General features: G+C 40.9%; 1 pseudogene; it reads left to right on the forward strand.

The window, feature by feature from the left end:
- LOC127204740 (T-complex protein 1 subunit delta-like) overlaps nt 1-20,413 on the forward strand; it is a 76,708-nt pseudogene that overhangs the window by 54,314 nt on the left and 1,981 nt on the right.

A 20,413-nucleotide genomic window follows, 5' to 3' on the forward strand; every position in this document is an offset into this window, starting at 1 on the left:
CCTAAGTGCCCTCTCGAAACTGAAATAAAACAGTAAACCCCAAATGCAAAACGTGACTTCAGTCCTGGGCTCTGTACAGGCATGTAAAAGACAGGAGGACATGCAAGAAGTGATGTCTACCTATCTTCCTTAAATCATGCTTCATTACTGCTGTGCATAGCTTTAGGAGGAAGCCACTGTGAATACGATTGGTCAGACTCAGTGCCTCTTGTTCTTTGTTTGGCAGGCTTTCCTTAATTGTAAAAGCGACCAATCTGTGTATCACCTTCTCTGTGGATTTTAACCTCCACTAGCTCGTAGACTTGATAGTACTCTTTCAATCATTACACTGATGTGGAAAATGAGGCATGAGATGAGGTAGTGCCTTTGCTATCTAGAGTTGGTACAGCCTGTGTCCTGACTAATCAAACCCAGATAGTTGACCTCTGTGGCCTAAAATATACCAACCTTATTTGCTCAATCAGCAGTGCTTGAGCCTATAGCAGGTTCCTCTAATTAGTGGCTCCCATTTCCTCATACATATTAAAGCAGAGAAGGACTATTTTCATGAGTTCATATTGAGAGATCAAACAAATCCGAGGCTGTTATCTCACGATATTTAAATTATAAAAAGCAAAATAAGAAACATTGATAAAGGCAGCAAGCACCAGTCTATGAGACCCGCCCTATGGAAGAAAGCCAACCTCTGTCACTAGTAATGATACTCCTGCTATGCTTGCAGATAGGAGCCTAGCAGAACTCTCGTCTGTGAGGAGGCTCCACCCAGCAGTGGATAGAAATAGATGCTGAGATCCATGGCCAAACAATAGGCCGAGCACATGAAGTCTTGTGGAGTAGTGGGAGGAGGGAATTGAGAGGATTGGGAGAGCCAGAGGGGCCAAGGACACCACAAGAAAACTTACAGAGTCAACTAACCTGGGCCCATGGGGGTTCACAGAGACTGAACCACCAACCAGAGAGCATGCATGGGCTGGATCTAGACCTGATACACATCTGTAGCAGATGTGCAGCTTGGTCAACATGTGGGTCCTCTAATAATGGGCGTAGTGGCTGTCTCTGACTCTGATGCCTGCCAGTGGATCCCTTTCCCCTAGCTGGGCTGCTTGGCAGGCCTCAGTGGGAGAGGATGTGCTTAGTCCTGTTATAACTTGAGGGGCCAGGGTAGGCTTGTACCCCTTGGGGGCTTTCTTTCTCTGAGAAGGAAAGGGGGGAGTAAGGAGAGCACACATGAGGGTGAGACAGGGAGGAGAGGATGGTGGGGCTGGAATCAGACTGTAAAGTGATGAAGTAAATAAATAAACAAGTAGCACAGGGTAATCAGCCCCTCTAAAATCCCCATCAGGCCATGTAATGGAGGCAATGAGAACCAGCTGTAAGCGCTATGTTGGTGAAACGCATGAAAGAAGCAGTTAAAGATATTAAGGACTCCTTGACCATTTACAACATACCAAGGTGTATTTGTGTTAGGATAAGTTTACAATCCTGGAGAAATATTTTTTTCATTATTAGCTATTGAGGACCATGGATAAACTGACTAACTGAACAATCAATTATAATGACTTTAGGCTATACATGCAAAGCCAAGCCTGTTGCATTGTCCCTTAGGAAATATTTGGGATTCTTAAGAGGTGTGTGTGTGTGTGTGTGTGTGTGTGTGTGTGTGTGTGTGTGTGTGTGTGTAAGTAGGTAGGTCAGAGTTGACAGAAACTGTATCATTCCTCATCTTGATTTTGGAGATGGCTTCTTGCTGAGTCTAGAACTTAAAGACTCAGCGAGCTCCAGGCATTCTCCTGTATCCACTTGTCCGCTCTTGCTGGGATAACTGGCACACACCACCGTGGGCTTTTTCTGTGGGTTCTAGGGAGCTGAATCCAGGTCTTCAGGGTTGCACAACAAGCCACCCCTTATCAATAGGGCCACCACCTCAGCAGGCTTTAGAAGGATCTTGAGAAGGTGTAGGCATTTAATTTTATGGAGACCTAGAATATAATACCTGGAAAAGTTGTTTGTTGTTTACATTGTCAAATTAATTAGAATGTTAAAAATTGCTTTTGGATATCTCTGGGAGATAGAATATGATTTGCAAGAGATGAATGTTAGGAGGACAAATGATTTTTAAATGTAATGTATGTATGCTTTTCTTGAAGGCAGAGTATACAGGAGAATCAAAAGTAATGGCAGCTAATGGCCAGTTAACAGGGCTTCTAAACGGGCAATCTGCTGGTGTCATTCCCAGGCCAAGCATCGATATAGTCTGCAGTGGTTAACATTTTCCCCCAGTGCAGAGGGGAAATCAAGATATCTTTAGTCTCTGTAAATTTACATCCTGCTTTTAGGCAAGTAAGTGCAGGGAATGTTTTTACATTTCTACATCTTGTTGTCTTCAGCTCAAAGCGTCCTTACACCAAAGAAGCCTATCTCAGGATGGCATGCTCAGTTCTCCCACAGGGCTGGTTTTTGTTGTTGTTGTTTTGTTTGTTTGTTTTTGTTTTATTTATTTGTTTATATCACGGATTATACCTTTGGATTTGCTTTGAAATAATACCATAGATCATGTACATTTATTTAATGTTTATTTATCTTTGGTGATATATTTTAAATTTTCATTATCTTTAATGATTGTATGATTGCCTGTTGCATAAAGACCCTTTCATACAAATCCATATATATTATGTGTTGATCACATTGTATACATCATTTGAATAATTTTTCTGGAATTCGTTCATTATATATTTTTTAAAAGACCCTGGCCTGCTGGTTAAAGGCACTTGCCAAACCTGATGACCTCTGTTTGAACCCCAGAATCCCCGTGGTTGAAAGAGAGAACTGCCTACTGAAATACGACCTTTGTCACATGCATGCCGTGGCAACCCGCCCACACACAGACACACAAATAAAGAAATACAATTTTAAGATCTTTACAGATTTCCAGATTACTGTCCATATGTGGAAAGGGGATTGGCTCTCCATCGACGGTGGGGTGCTGTCTTTACTGGAGCGTGTAATAACCCCGCCCAAGGGATATAACAAGTGGAGCTGGGCTTTCGACTTTGGATTTCCTTCACGAAAATGGTGGCCAAGGGCAAAACAGACACTGAGAATTTTTGTCACTGAGACCATGTTACCTGAATAAATGACATGTTAAGCCATGCTTGTCCATTATACCTCCTGCTGAGAGCTGTGACGAATCACGGATTTCAAACTGCCATCTTGGAAAAAAATAAGATCCTCAGGAGAGGCCCATGTTTATCTTCCTCAGGTCTATCTCGTCCTTAAGGACAAGCATCTAGCAAAGAAGGCTGTTTGCCAACTGACATTGGAACTTTGCCCTCTTTTTTTCACTAGATGTTTCAAACAAGGAAACTCCACGTGCTTTTATTAGCTCTCTCGATCAGTTGCCAATCTGTAATTAGTGAAGAAGCAACGTGCAGAAAAGCTTTTTAAAATGCATAATGCAAACAAGAGAAAAAGCATGCCTCATAGCAGTAATAAACATCTTCAACAACTTTTTCAGAAATTTATTTTAATGCTAGAATACCTAATATATATATGCATGATATGCATGCATATAAAACTATATATACCTAATATATATTATATAGTCATATATATTTAGATATGTATATGACTAGTTGTATGAAAATACCTGGCTTACATTTTGGAGCTATGCATCTTCCTTAGAAGGTTGATTAGTAAACATGCATTAAATATTAATTATGCTTATCATGGTCTGAGAAACTACTTTTCTGCTGACTGTATTTTCCAATAAAAACAAAGCAAAGCATAATCAATATATTTCAGACTCTTAAGTACACTGTTTGTTTGCTTTATGAGACACATTGATGTTGATTTCTTCTTTCTCAACTTTGGACCCAAATCACCTTGCAACTTTCCAGCAAAAGCCTTACTCTTTAATGCATCTTTTTTCCCCCCTTGTAACACTAATTTGCTTCATTAAGAGTAAGATCAGGTAAAATTTGATACAAAGAGCACTTCATGTTTAGCCGAGGGTTGTTTTCTTTTCTGCCATGGAACAATCAATTTCATTTTATATATGCTATACCAGTGATCTCCAGCATTGTTCAAGGATGCTGCTACCGCATGGTACTGGCACAGCAACAGGCTGGTTGATCAGTGGAATCGAATCGAAGACCCAGATATGAATCCACACACATATGGTCACTTGATTTTTGACAAAGAAGCCAAATCCATTCCATGGAAAAAGGATAGCATCTTCAACAAATGGTGCTGGTCTAACTGGAGGTCTATGTGTAAAAAAAAAAAAATGCAACTGGAACCATATTTGTCACCTTGCACAAAACTCAAATCCAAGTGGATTAAAGACCTCAACATAAAACCAGAGACATTAAGTCACTTAGAAGAAAAAGTGGGGAAGAGCCTGGAACACATTGGCACAGGAGACAACTTCCTGAACAGAATATCAACGGCCCAGGCCTTAATGTCAACAATTAATAAATGGGACCTCATGAGGCTGAGAAGCTTCTGTAAGGCAGGAGACACTGTCAAGAGAACAAAGCAACAGCCTACAGACTGGGAAAAGATCTTCACCAACCTTACATCTGACAAAGGTCTAATATCCAAAATATATAAAGAACTCAAGAAGCTAAACACCACCAAACCAAATAACCCAATTGAGAAATGGGGCTTGGAACTAAACAGAGAATTCTCAACAGAGGAATATCAAATGGCTGAGAAACACTTAAAGAAATGCTCAACCTCCATAGTCATCAGGGAAATGCAAATCAAAACAACTCTGAGATTCCATCTTACACCCATCAGAATGGCTAAGATCAAAAATTCAAGCGACACCACATGCTGGCGAGGATGTGGGGAGAGAGGAACACTCCTTCATTGCTGGTGGGAATGCAAACTAGTACAGCCACTTTGGAAATCTATCTGGTGCTATCTCAGAAAAATGGGAATAGGGCTTCCTCAAGACCCAGCTATTCCACTCCTTGGAATATACCCAGAAGAGGCTCTAGCACACAACAAGAAAATTTGCTCAACCATGTTCATAGCAGCCTTATTCATAATAGCCAGAACATGGAAACAGCCTAAGTGTCCCTCAGTAGAAGAATGGATAAAGAAACTGTGGTACATATACACTATGGAATACTACTCAGCTATTAAAAACAAGGAATTCCCGAAATTTGTGGATAAATGGATTGAGCTAGAAATGATCATAATGAGTGAGTTAATCCAGAAGCAGAAAGACTCAGATGGTATATACTCACTTATATCTGCATATTAGCCCAAGGGGCATGTAACACGAAAGCCTTCACTTACCAGGAAACTGGGACAGAGGGGAGGACATCCTATTGGGACTCTAAATAAGAGAAACATGGGAGAATAGCAAAGTAGAAGGATCCAGAGGGTCCTAGAAACCTACAAGTAGAACATTATGATAGGCAGATTTGGGCCCAGGGGTCCTGCTCAAACTAAGGCACCAGCCAAGGACAATACAGGTGGTAAACTTTAGACCCCTACCCAGATCTAGCCAATGGTCAGACCATTCTCCACAGTTGAGTGGAGAGTGGGATATGACTTTCTCACGTTCTCTGGTGCCTCACATTTGACCATGTCCCCTGGAGGGGGAGACCTGGTGGCACTCAGAGGAAGGACAGCAGGTTACCAAGAAGAGACTTGATACCCTATGAGCATATACAGGGGGAGGTATTCCCCCTCAGGAACAGTCATAGGGGAGGGGAATAATGGGAATGGGAGGGAGGGAAGAATGGGAGGATACAAGGTATGGGATAACCATTGAGATATAACAAGAATAAATTAATAAAAAAATTTTTTAAAAAAGGATGCTGCTACCTAAACTTTGAAGATAAGAAGAAAAAGAGAAAGGAAAGGAAACCAACATTGACCTCATGCTTATCTTACCATGCAACCATTGCTGTGTCTGCTTCATGGACACTGCAAGCCAGATTCAAATTCCCCACCTGCTGAATCCTAGAGTGGTTACTGTGGCTTTGTCGACATCAGTTTCCATGACCTGTCCTAAGTCACTGTCCTTCTGGCACCATACTTACATACATAAACACCAGCAGCTATGCTTACTAGGAGTGCAATGAAAGGTAACCTTTTTCCTCCTGGGGTGTACAGATCTCCGTTGCCAAAAAGAATATATGGTTGATTGATAAAAATATCTAGATTTTTCACTGTTGTGTTAAAACTAATCCTAAGACAGATTTCTCCGTGAAGGGAACAGTGTGCCTTGACAAGTTGGGGAGAATACTATCATCATTTCACACAAAATATATGGCAGGCATTAATTTTCAGTGTCAGATCAATTCATTGACCACAGCTATCAAGGGCACAAGAGACTGGACAATTAATCCCTTTTTGACATGAAATTGCTGTATAATAGAAGTGTAGCCATCACTGTCTACGCAGCCAGCTGTCTGAGACTATGCTTTCAGGGGTGACTAAGAGCAGGGTGCAGGACATCTTTGACTCAGCTCTTTGTGTTCTGTTCTTTTTGATAACTGTTTTGTGGGGAATTCTTGTTTTCTTCCCAAGATTCCTCCATTTTTTTCAAAAGCGCTGGTCCTAAGGTAGAAATATTTTTTAAATAAACTTATTGCAATAGTTCTCAGGTCCTATAATTTGATCAATATTCTCTTTGTCTGTCATGAATGTGTCTGTATTATATTGGTCTTATATCTAAATAGATCATAGTTAAGCATGCATATATATAATATATACCAGGATTTGATATAGAAACATACGTCTCTATTCAATTGGCTTTAGCTGGTTCTTGTCTGAAGCTGTCAGTCTCCTGATGATAAAGTTTATCTGAAGCCCACAGTTTCTCTCCAGAGTTAAGATTGACAGCTCATAATTCAGCGTTAAGTTATCAAAACTGGCCTGATTCTTATGTTTTATATCAGAAGTTTCATCAGAGCTAGAAGAGGCCCAATAAGCAGCTTTCCTTGACTGTTCAGCCCAGTATCTGCCTAATTGTCTGTGCGTAGTTAGTTGGCTTTCAGTGAGGACTCTGCAAATGAATAGAGGAGTTCCTTTTAAAGACATGGTGGTAATGTCCAATTTTTCATGAATTGATAGCAGCAAGTTTGGGGCAGATTGCATCTGCAGATATTAGTCAAAGTCACTACTAGTTAACAAAGGTGCTGTGATGGTTGCCTGAGACTGTTTGGCAAGCAGACAATGTAGCACCTTTGCATGCTGTCAAATCTAAGTAGCTGTAAGGAGGGAAGAAGGATACACTAGAGGCATCCAGACATAAAATTGAAAATCTAGACCCCAGTTGCTAGGAGGCTCAATTAGAGATATACTCCATGGCTGCTCAGAGAGATGGATGCACCAACCAAAAAGCATGCATGGACTAGACCTTGGCCCCCTACACATACGTAACAGATGGTCAGGCCAGTTCAATCTTCGAGTGGGTCCCCTAGCAAGTTGAGTGGGTGCTGTCTATGACATGGACTCTGTTGCCTGCTTTCAATCACTTCACCCTAGTTGTCTGATCTTGGTGAAGGAAGAAGTACTCAGTCCTGATGCAATGTGATATGCTGGGTTGGAGTGGGTTGAGGGGGGTTCCCTTTTCTGAGGGAAGGGGTGATAGGTGGAAGAGGGTGGGAGGTGGACACCAGAGGTATAAGAGGAATGGGACTACAATAGGGATGTAAAGTGAATATATAAATTAAAAATAAATTTTAAAAAAGGAAAGAAAATCCGAGCCCCAAGGGGTCTGGATTCAAAGCCTGGTTCTACTATGAACACTGTGAGACTCTGAATCGATACTTTACATTTAGTGAAGATTCATAATATCAACTCTGTAAGCTTCATATGAGAATGTTTGATGAGTTAAAGCTGACAAAACAGTTCTCAAAACAACTGTATGGGCCAGAGATAGACAATCTCTATTATTGGTCTTCTCTTTTTATTTTGTTTTGTTTTGAAATATTTTATTGAAAATAGATACTTCTCTCCTAGCACCCTAACCACAGTTTCCCCTCCCTCCACTCCTCCCAGCTCCCTCCCACCTCCGCTCTGCCTTTGATCCACTCCCCATCAGTTTCCCTTCAGAATTGATAAGGCTTCTAAAAGAAAATAGATGGACAAGACTAAGCAAGATACAGTGAGATGAGGTGAAAGCCCTAATAGTGTGGCTGAACAAGGCAACCCAATAGGAGGAAAAGAGTCTCAAGAGCAGAAGAAAAAGAAAGTTGTTCCCACTCTTAGGAGTCCCACGAAAACAAAATGACTTTCTCACTTTAATTAAAACAAATGAACAGAAATACTCCTTCTTCCAACTCTTTGGGAATAAGTACAAATATCAAAATAAATACAAAATACACTTGTCATCCCCTCTAATATGTGAAAGTGAACTATCTCAAAGCCTGCTACTGAAATATTTTTCATGACTCTGCACTGAGCACTCAGTTCTGATTCCTTTGTGATGTTGTAGTTTGCTCAAATACCCTGAATAAAATCCTGAAGTTGTTTAGTCACACTATCCCTTCTCTCTGAATGTATGGGATGTGGCAGACATTTTGCTTTGTTCCTATGATGCTAACACACATCAGAGCTGAGGAATATAGTGTAAATCCCACTGTCTAGAAATCAACACTCTTCCAGAATTAAAAAAAAAAAATGTCTAATGCTCTTGAAACCTGGAGTGTAGAGAGGAAAACTGGCTTTAAGCAGCCATGTTATGCTGATGATAATTTCAAGATATTCCCAGTTTCCCTCATGCTCATGAGTTCTGACATAGGCCTCTGTAAGGTTTGAACTCTTTCAAATCTACTTTATTGGAGGTTCTTTAATGCTTTTACCTCCCTTCCAACCCACCTACCCTAGATAGGAAAGAAAAGTTGTTATTGTAAGCAGGAGAAGCAGACCCTTTTAGACTCAGTTCCTTGAAGTGATTCCATTGGCGTAGTTGGCATGATTCCAACAGACCTGTTAAACGGCAAAGCAGCAATTCAGTGAAGGGGACTGCAACTGCAGATGCTGGAACCCAGAACCTTGAAACATTTTCTGGAGTGGTTCTCTCTAGGAGGGTCTCAAAGTGGAATGATGGACAACGAAGAGTCTGTACCAGGATGTTTATCAGTTGGAAAAGACCATGTTCCCGTAAGAGGCAGTTCTTCTAGTAGAAAAACATCACGTGTTCTCTCACAAGTCTGTTTTCAGCAGAAAAACAATGCACACCCTTACACAAATCTATTTCACATTCCATACTTAGGATCAAAACAAAACATGTTTACATCCACTAGAGACCTCTCAACAGAGATCTTTGTCAGCAACTTGCCCCAAATATGAGCTTTTTTAGACCCAGACCTAGATTCTAGACATTTCTGAATTAAACTAAATCTTCTTCTTCATCAACACTACCTTGGATCAGGCTCATCAGTCCCCTATTAGCATAAGGTTATTGTGTAATTCAAATGCTGATTTCTGTACTACCCATATCTGTTTGGAAGCCTTGTTCTGATAATCTCCTGCCTAAATGTTGTATAAGCATTGCTTCCCAATTGTCCCCTGATATGCCAATAAAGCAGCTTACAGACAATTGCTGAGCAGGAGAGAAAATAAGGCTGGACTTCTTGCCAGCCATGGGTTAGAAGAAGTAAGGGATTCATCAGGGGATTCAGCTACAGACAGAGGAGCAGGAGAGATGAAGAAGATGTAGCTGGAGCATAAAAAGATCTAAAAAGAGAGTAATGAGGATTTTGCCAAACATGGAGTCAGAAGAACATAGAGAGTTAAGAGCAGACTTAAACTGCTCAAGATTGTGTTGTAAAGCTTTATAAACAAATACAAAATGAGTCTCAGTTATTTGTGTGATAGTCAGGTTAAGAAAGAAACTAAGAGAGACAAACAAAATTTTATAAAAATAACTTTTGGAATGACTTTTCAGACACCCAAGACACTGGAGTTTAGAGTTCCCTTGGATGCTAGAGACCCTGAGCTCTGGAATGCCATTCAGGACACCAGTGCCACGCTGTAGACTTACTTTCCAAATGCTCACAGAATTCAATGATTCACACCAAGAGCCTTAGACTGGAATTCACATCAGATTAAAACAGGTAAACCTTGAATGCATTACGCAGGTCCTTGTCACCTATCTGCCGCAATGCCCAAAATGTCAATGAATCCCTTAAATTTCTTTTTACTTTTTAACATTTTTGCTGTCTCTGATATATAAATATCAGATAAATATTTATTTATCAGACATATCCATATATACTATATATTGCATATATATCATACACATATGTATGGAACATATATATTGTTTCATCCTAAGACACACATATATTCATATATTACTTTATACACATGCACACGCACATACACATATATATGTATATATATGAAACAGAATCTCAGTTTGTAGCTCCAGGTGGCCTGGAGCTCACTGTGTTAATATCATAGCCTTGATCTTGTGATAATTCTCCAGCCTCTCCATCCCGAGGACTGAGATTATGGACATGAGCCTCTGCATCCAGCTGAGTCCTTCACATCTTCAAAGTCCTGTGTCTTCTCTGTCTGTAAGATTTCCAGAATTTCTTTAAACTGCACAGACTCCCCACGTGGTCCACCTATGCACCTGTCTATATCACTAGTTACATAAGGACGACTTCAGCGTACGACTTTAGAACCCTATTAGAATCAATCTTGTGATCTTCTATTTAACCTTCAATTTTACTTTTAACTTTATACTCAGGAAATGATGGATTAAGTTACAATTCAAAGAACATCACAAGGCTTTTTAGTCACTAACAAGTGGATTCAAGTCCCATCCCCACTGCACGGCTAACCTGTTTGCTAAAACTTGACTCATTGAATTTATGATTTTTAACTTAAGAGTTTATGTTCACACAAATAACCTTCAGTAATTTTTGACTCTCTTGGTGTAGTTGTTTTGATTCTGTGTAGATGGACCCTGTTTACTGGTTAAGGCAAAACCTTCTTAAATGTCAGGAAGTAAACAGGGATCTCAGGACTCTCAAGTATCTATAAGGGTCATTAGTCCAAGGACTGCCAAGCAACCAGCCACCCTGAGTGATTCCAAATGCCAGTTAAACAGATGCCCACCCTTGATAATATCTACTAAAAACCCAGCAAGTAAACCTTCTATGTAGCTCTGCAGATTTGAGTATTGAAAGACTAATGGGCCCATATGAAATAATCTTCCAACTTCTGGGCTTAGGAAAGCCCTAAAAACAAATTAACTTTAATGTTTTTCCAAGGTTTGTTAACCTTGCTTGCTCAACAGCTGCTCTGCTTTCAAATGAAAAGAGAAACGGCATCTTAATGGCCCTAAGGTTGCCAAAATTGGGGCGTGAACAAGCTTTCTGTGCTTGTCAGACTCCTTCCTCTCTGTGAAGTCTCCGGACATGTGCAGCACAGCCCTGATGAACGACACAGATACCCAGCAAATAGGGCTGCCATGAAACTTAATGTTCACTTTTGATACCCTGGTCCTTATTAGAAAAAGGTCACAGATGCAAGCATTTGCATCCTCCTGGGCTATTTCTGCCTATGTGCTGTCTGACTCTTTGCTCCTCACTGCACATTCTACCAGTACTCACTACTCAACATGAATTTTGATGGGTGTGAAAATGGTTTTTCAGCCCCTGGTTCTGTAGATCTCCCCTTTGAAGGGGAAAATTAAATCATTGGGTCCGAAACTGCTGAAAGCCCATTTCCATAAAATTGGCCCTAGAGTTTTCTTTAAATTTATGCTGATAGCATAATCACTATAATAAACAAGTCTCTCTTCAGAAGTCCTTAGAAAATGCAAGCCAGGAATATTTTTTCCCAGAAACTGATTAGTTAAATCATGCCAGACCAATGGTAGTAGCAGTAATCTGTTGTTATTTCCTGTCATAGGAAAAGCATCACTTCTTAAGAAATAAATCCTCTTTCACTTACCCGCTAGTGCTAAACAGTATATTGCTTCTAATACTTTTTTAGGTTAGGAAATGTGTTTCAACTGATCACATTGTGTAGTCAAAGAGAATAGCACAATTTTACATTCTTTCTCTGAATTCATTCAAAGAACTCATCTCTATTGTCTATAAAAATCTAAAGATTTGGATTTCTAAGCTAGCGCGCAGTGGCTTTTCATATAAAGGCACATGTAGTTGTCCCCTGATAGTGTAGACCTGGAGTTCAATTCCCATAACCCATGAAAGGAGGCAAGGAGAGAGTCAGCTCCATAAAGTGATCCTCTGATCTTCATGCGTGCACCAACACACATGATACCCCCACATACACATGGCATGCATCAGGAACATACACAATACTTTGATTTGATTTGATTTAAGTGTGTTTCTTGTTTTTGCTACCTAAGTTTCTCTTCTTACTTCTCTAAAGTCTAGGGCACAGTAATTGCTTAAGTTGTATTTAATATGGATTTAAACTGACATGGAACTTACCCAGCTTAGCAAATACATCAGCAATCTTTTTTTTTTCTTTCCCCCTTTCTTTTTTAAATTTTATTTAATTATTTATTTTGCCAGACCAACCACTAAGTGTACTATTATAGGCTTAGATGGCCACATTACGTTAGTTACATTTCATGACACTACCAAGTTTTACATTTGAGTTCAACATTGTTTTGGACTCTGCCACGAATGTTGGTTACAAAGAACTGATGAGCTTGCCAACAGTCAATGTAAAGGGTTCAATAAAATAGACCAAGCCCAGAGCAAGGAGAAAATTGGACGTGGGGAGAAAAGAGTTTCTCTTCTTCTTATAATCCAATCCCTTTTTACCAAACGGCTTAAATCTGTTGGCTTTAAAATGTCATGTCTGAAATTGGGGCTGCCCTTGTAGTTGGGTGTTGAAAATGACATGTACTAGGAGCAGCTCTCAACCTGTGAGTCATGACCCCTTGGGAAAACCTCTGTCTCTGAAAATATTTACACAGGATTCATAATAGTAGCAAAATTACAGTTATGAAGCAACGATGAAAATAAGTTTATGGTTGGGGGTCACCACAACATAAGGTACCGTATTAAAAGGTGGCAGGTAGGAAGGTGGAGAACCACTGTATTTACTACCAGACACTAGAGTATCTACAGAAATTACTAGCCCGGATTTACCCTTGCTTAAAATCTTTTCACGATGTATCATTTTTATGAGAAAGGATGGAGTGTAAAGATATGCTGCAGGGTGAGCAAGCTATGAAAATATGACTGTATGAAGGAAGTGATAGAAAGACAGTACACAAAGCACACACTGCTTTGGTCAGGAGAGGAGGAAGCAGGGCCTAGGGTTTGACTGTTGGTGGGCACAGACTTACTACATGATTGAAATGCAGGAGAATTAGACTGTCATGATAGTTGCACAACTTTAAGAACCCAACCCAACCCAACCCAACCCAACCCACTTTAAAGCTGTGTATATTGCCAAGGTGGAGTGTTTGGTAGACGACTGATAACTTAATTTGAATGTTATTTGAAACCAAGATCAAATGTACTTGGCTCGAGATGAAGCCATCCACATGCCTGCTATATTGGCACCTGAGGTTTTTGTAATGCGTTTCCAGGATGAAGTCAGAGGAGACAACTCAGAATGCTGACCGCAGATGGAAAGACGGCTCTCCTGCTGAGCAAGCATATACTCTACAAGATGGCAGCCTACTGCATTCTGCTGGGTTCTCTGTTCTTTGTGACATGACTTACCAAAAATCCTTCCTGGACCTGAAATTTTCACTCACCTACCCAGCTCTGCCCCAACAGTAGCCTGTTGAGGAGATATGTAGTGAAAGCCAAGTTAACAGAATTAGAACAAAGCAAGATATAGTGCAGCAGAAAGCTGGTATTTTGATTTCTTGTGCTTTTTACTTAGCTTGTAGCTTAAGTGGGAGCCACAGCACTTCTGAATTTATGTTCATAGAACTCAGGAATTCATATTTTTTAAAAGTTCTGGTAATTCTTTTTTTATTTTTTATTTTTTTATTCATTTATTCTTGTTACATCTCAATGGTTATCCCATTCTTCCCTCCCTCCCATTTTCCCCTTACTCCCCTCCCCTATGACTGTTCCTGAAGGGGATTTCCTCCCCCTGTATATGCTCATAGGGTATCAAGTCTCTTCTTGGTAACCTGCTATCCTTCCTCTAAGTGCCACCAGGTCTCCCCCGCCAGGGGACATGGTCAAATATGAGGCACCAGAGTACGTGTGAAAGTCTTACACCACTCTCCACTCAACTGTGAAGACTGTTCTGACCATTGGCTAGATCTGGGTAGGGGTTTAAAGTTTACCACCTGTATTGTCCTTGGCTGGTGCCTTAGTTTGAACAGGACCCCTGGGCCCAAATCTGCCTATCATAATGTTCTACTTGTAGGTTTCTAGGACCCTCTGGATCCTTCTATTTTGCTATTCTCCCATGCTTCTCTCATCTAGAGTCCCAATAGGATGTCCTCCCCTCTGTCCCAGTTTTCTGGTAAGTGAAGGCTTTCATGGGAGAGGAAGAAATTAGGAAAACCACACCCTTCACATTAGGCACAAGCAATATAAAAATATAGGAGTTGCTCTTACTAAGTAAGTGAAGGTCTTGTTTGAAAAAAATTTCAAAACTCTGAAGAAAGAGATTGAAGATGACATGAGAAGATGGCATGATCTTCCTTGCTCATGGATCGGGAAAATTAACATAGTAAAAATGGCCATCCTACCAAAAGCAATCTACAGATTCAATGCAATCCCTATCAAAATACCTACACAAGTTTTTAAAGACATTGAAAGTTCAATTCTGAACTTCATATGGAAAAACAAAACACCCAGAATAGCTAAAACAATCTTGTACAATAAAAGGTGCTCCCGAGGAATCTCCATACCTGATCTCAAACTGTACTATAAAGCAATAGTAATTAAAACAGCATGGTACTGGCACAGCAACAGGCTGGTTGATCAGTGGAATCAAATCGAAGACCCAGATATGAATCCACACACATATGGTCACTTGATTTTTGACAAAGAAGCCAAATCCATTCAATGGAAAAAGGATAGCATCTTCAACAAATGGTGCTGGTCTAACTGGATGTCTATGAGTTCTGGTAATTCTTTAAAGTTAGGCTTGACATTAAGAATTTTTTCTAACTTTATTATTCTTTTTTGAAAAGCCAAATAAAAAGATGAAAATGCTACATTTCACAAAACTGCCAAGACTGATATTTGTAAGCCATGTTGTTTGGGGTTTTAATCACTGACATTGCTTATAAATAATCAATCAAATTAAGATTTCTATGTTAATAGTTCAAAGGCCAGGTCACCTGTAGCCAGTCACCTTTAATAGTGGTTTTTTTATATAACTAACACTTAATGAACAGATTGTTGTAGAACACTGTTCTCTGAGCACAACAGCCATAATAATTTTGACCAGATACAGCTATGGCTATTCAAGATGGGGCCTGCAGTCCCTCCTTTATAAGGGGTGGGTCTGGGAGGGTTATTGGGCCACTCTTTCTTATGCCTCCTAGGAAGCTGTATGTAATTCTGCCCCATCTATTTATGGTCTTATGGTCTTGGAAGGTGCCAGGGTACACAAAGAGTAGGGTAACTAAGGCAGATAGGTTCCATGTCCTCAGCTATCAGAAGTCATAACCCCCCAGTGGGTTGCATCACCCTGAGTGTTGCAACTGCCTTTGGGTTCACATGAAATTGTATGTAACTCCTCAACCATGTCTGTAAGGCAAATAAGTTCATTGACTTACCAGGATGGACTCTGAGGAAACCATTCCTCAGTCTGTCATTGGTACCCAACCTGACATGAAGGCTATCTCACCTCATTCATTTATCTCACCAGAATATGTTCACGCAACATGGTTTTAAAATGTGTGTAGATGATATAAAAATGTATGGTGACATGTAAATATATGTATGCATGATACATAACATATGTTATATATCTTTTAACTAACTGAAGATTTTTGAAACGTGATCTTTGACAGGGAACAGTGTCTAAGCCAAAATTTCCTAAAACACCTTAGTTTATTAAGCACAATGAGCAATGGCTACTGATATCTTTATCTTCTGGCTCTGCTTATACACAGAAAGGTTATTTTATATTGCCTCATATATCCTATGAATGCTGAAATTTTTATAGGCATGTTTGTTCTTTTTTACTATATTGAAAGATAATAGGATCTGGGGTATGAATGAATGGTAGAGTTCATCTGGCAATCACAGTATCCTGGACTCAGCCCCTGGCATTGAAAACCATACATGCGCTAGGACCTCTACCTTGAGCTTTGCTGGAATGCAGTTGTTGCTGATGTTGTTATGAAATGAGTTCTCATACAGAACACACTGTACCACTCTGGTAGCAGGGATTGGCTGGCTGAAAGTGTCGCACCTCATCCCTTTCTTGTTTAGGTTAGTACAAGTGTGCTCAGTCTTATGCACGGCAGTATTGTTATCTGTTAACGCTGCAGCATGGAATATTTGCCATAAGAGGGTAAATTTCTTAAGAACTCATCCAGGTTCACCGCCCATGTGTTATGCACACCTGATTTTTTGATAAACATCACTTGCAAATGGCACTCTTTGCTTTGAGGGGTAATGGCATTTATTTTCCTCCGGGAAGGCATTTCCATTTATAACACACGCGATTTTCCCTACAGGTCCTTCCCATTTGGTTGTTCCCATCCGTGATCCATTGGGCTACTTAGCAAATGACTGCCTCACAAATGGAATATGCATTAGCTCAGCTATTATCAGTCTTTGCCACGAAGGAGGACTGGGCAGCCTCCGCCAGCCTTGTCAGAGGGTAGGGAGCATAGGAATGTGATTGGTTTCTTGTTGGAGGCTCTCATAGTGCCTGGATTCTTCACCCCCCTAATGCAATTCCTTATTTCAGGCAGATTACCAGTGAGTGGAGATTTTTTAAATAACACTGTGCATCCCACATTGATGTGGTGAATGCACAAAAATAGGAGAGGAGGGTAGACAGACAGAGAAAGCTATCCTCTGAAAATAAAGCCAGGAACTGGTCACCCAAGTGTTCTGAGGATATGGAGTTGTCTTGGGACTCAAGCAGATGTTAAATGTACCCCCTCCAAAATGGGACCATCAAGCTAGCAGGAAACACCCCACAGAGAGAAGTTAGCCAAAATCTACACACATTGATTCATATCAATATTCAAAAACCTCTGTTGTTTTGCGACAAGGTCTCCTGTAACCCAGGCTGGCCTTAACCTCACTGTGTAAGAGAGATGACCTTGAGTTTTTGACTATACTGTCTCCCAAATGCTAGGGTTCTATAGCATCCATCATCATCTCACCTGGGTTTTAAGCCATGCTGGGGAAGGATGGCACAGCCACAACTGAAAAGAAAGTATGTCCATCTAGAGCTATTCAATATTTATCCAGATTTAGTCAGCCCTTGGCTAAGCATTGTGCCCTGGTGATAGCTAGCTGGCAACGCTGTTAAAGATTTTATTTTAAATAAGAAGAGGAGAATTATTTATGGTCATTAGAATTTGCATGGCTTTTGTTCAGGAATAAATTATAGACTCCTGATAGGAGCAAAGGACCTAAGAGTCTGTAGACTTAATAAAAGCTGGGGTGATGTCTCAATCTTCAGTATGATTTAGGAACTGCAGACGACTTCTCTGGAGACGAATCTGTGGCTCATTTTGGGTGACCAATGAAGTGAGGGAACCGAACTATTCTCAGTGTGTCAGTTAACTGATCTTGGCAAGACCAGAGCCTACTAAAGAGATTCGTTTTGCTTAAAGGATGAATACTTGGCTCTACTTCAGTGCCACTCTGGAGCAATTTTCTTATTTGCTATTATGACTAAAGAGTAAATTCATCACCTGAGCCACCATCTTTACACAATGTGCCATTTTAAAGAGGCTCCACTGCTAAGGGCCCCTCCCTCAGCCCACTGCTGGCATGAAGAGCAATGTGGACTGGAGAGCCCAGTTCCATCCTCTCTCTCCTCTCCACAGTGTGTGTACTTTTGATCTCTTCCGTTCTACTAGGGTCTCTTCGGCATACATGCACTCTGTAGCTCACATCTTCAAGCAGAAAGGGTGCTTCCTTTAGCAGCACTTCTCTGGCTTCTCTTTCACTGGCAACCAGGATCCTGGGCTGATACTCCATGTTGACTGTCTGGACTACAGCACCTTGTGCCCTATGCAATGGTAACACTAATGATCTCCTCCATATGTCTTCCTGTGGTTTCTTCATGACACCAGACTGCACACCACATCTTGCTTTTAAAAATTCTTATTCCAATTTCTCATTTGCATTTTCCTCTTTCTAAAACTTCTGGTTGTTGTTTCTTTTCCTTTTGCGGCTCCCACATTTCCCTCTAATGCCCTTTCAACATTGCTGCCGACTTTCACATTCATTCCTGCAGAGCTTCAAAGCTAGGCTTTCATCCTGGGAGCTCAGATCTATAGCAACAGGATGGGACCACCATTTCAGTATTGTATCCATAATGTCCCTTGTAATGCACATGCTTCACTGACTGTCACAAAATCACTCAAAGTGGTCACAACCAGCTCCCCACATTTCATTCCACTACTTAACTCTGATCAAGCCTGACCTTGGGCAATTTCTCTTTTCTTAAAACCCGTTTTACCTTTTTAACCATATATGTATGCTTAAAAATGATGTATATGTGTGAATATATGTATTTATATATGATGTACATATGTGTTTATATATGTTTATATGTGTAAATGCCAGCACATGAATGGCATAATGCTCATTTGGAGGCCCAGAGTCCTTTGGTTGTTTGCAGCAGTGTAGGCCAGGCTAGCTGCATGCCCCTGCCCCTGCCCCTGCCCCTGCCTTCCATCTCAGCACAGGAACACGTGGGATCACAGGTGCTTCCAGACCGTAGAGAATATTGTTTTCTGTCGCTGAACTCCATTGCATGCATTTTGAAAGAGAAACAAGAAACTTACCTGCCCTACCGTTTAATATGTAAATCCTCCGGCAGAAGGAGATGTACCATACTCATTTTCACATCCTCAGCACCAACACACAGGCCTTTGAGAACCATGTCACCGGCAGTGCAGTGAAATGAGGTCCCCTGTACAGCTTCGGGGTTTTTGCACTAACAGGAAGCATATTAGACCAGAGAGTCCCAAGCCTTGGCGGAAGATCTTCTCTGGGGTAGCTGCTCAGTAAAGGGTTCCTTTCATTTCTCCAGGCAGCTAACAAAACACAGCCATGCGGCTACAGGTCACACCCTCACAGGCAAGCACATGAAGGCAATCTCAGAAGAGCACAGAGGTAGTGGGAAACACCTGAAGCTTTGGCTGTGAGGGATGACTGCAATTATAGGGGAAATGTGGTGGTATGTGCCAGGGAGAAGGAACAGGTCTGTCTTTGATGTTTAACATTCAATGGGCTACGAGCATTCGGTCTGCAGTCATGGATAACAGCCTTGACAAATGTGAAGACATTTTAAACGTAAACCTTACAAATATAAAATTCTCAAAGGAAAAATGAATTGGAAATATAAAATTCCTCTAGGACAATCGTATCCTTTCCTCGCTTCCTCCCTCCCTCCCTCCCTCCCTCCCTCCCTCCTTCCCTCCCTCCCTCTCTCTCACAGTGAGCTCCTATGACCTCTATTCTACTCTATCCCTTTCAATTTTACTATTCTAACATTAATCGTATGCATGTGCGCACATGAGAAGGAACACACATACACAGCACAGCTCATATGTAGATTCAGTGGACAACTTGTGCGTGTCAGTTTTTGCCTTCTACCATGTTGGTTTTGAAGCCTAAATTCAAATGGTCAGCCTTGGCATCAACCAGCCTGGATTTGACTTTCTGGACACTTTCCATAGGTAAATCAAAACAAAATCATTACTTTGGTTGTCGCTTTATTTCACTTAGGATAATGTCTTCAAGGTCCATCCAAATTACGTCTTTTTCTTCTGCATGTCAGAATTTTCTTCTTTAAGAATTAATAACAGCTCTTCGGCTTCTGCTTTCTCTACCGGCATTGCTTTCTGGAAGGTCTATAGATGAGGCGGCCAGAGACCTTCACTCCGCAGCAGGCCAGGAGCCATGTCCATCAGTCTTCCCAAATCTCGCAGAGCTTGCCAACACCAGAAAATGTAGCCCCTGCGGCCGTGGGAAAGGCACCTACCAGGACTGTGACAAAGCGGCCCAGGTCTGCTTCAGCAACATTTCCGTGGCCAAAGCGGTTGCTGATGCCCTTAGAGGAAGCCTTGGACCTAAGGGAATGGACAAAATGATTCAAGAAGGAAAAGGCAATGTGACCATTACAAATGATGGTGCCACTATTCTGAAACAAATACAAATATTGCACTCCGCAGCCAGAAAGTTGATGGATCTCGCTAAAGGTCCAGACACAGAAGCAGGTGATGGGACCATATCAGTTGTTATCATTGCTGGCTTTCTTTTTT

The sequence above is a fragment of the Acomys russatus genome, chromosome 20 (assembly GCF_903995435.1).
Source record: "Acomys russatus chromosome 20, mAcoRus1.1, whole genome shotgun sequence".
Taxonomy (NCBI): Eukaryota; Metazoa; Chordata; class Mammalia; order Rodentia; family Muridae; genus Acomys; species Acomys russatus.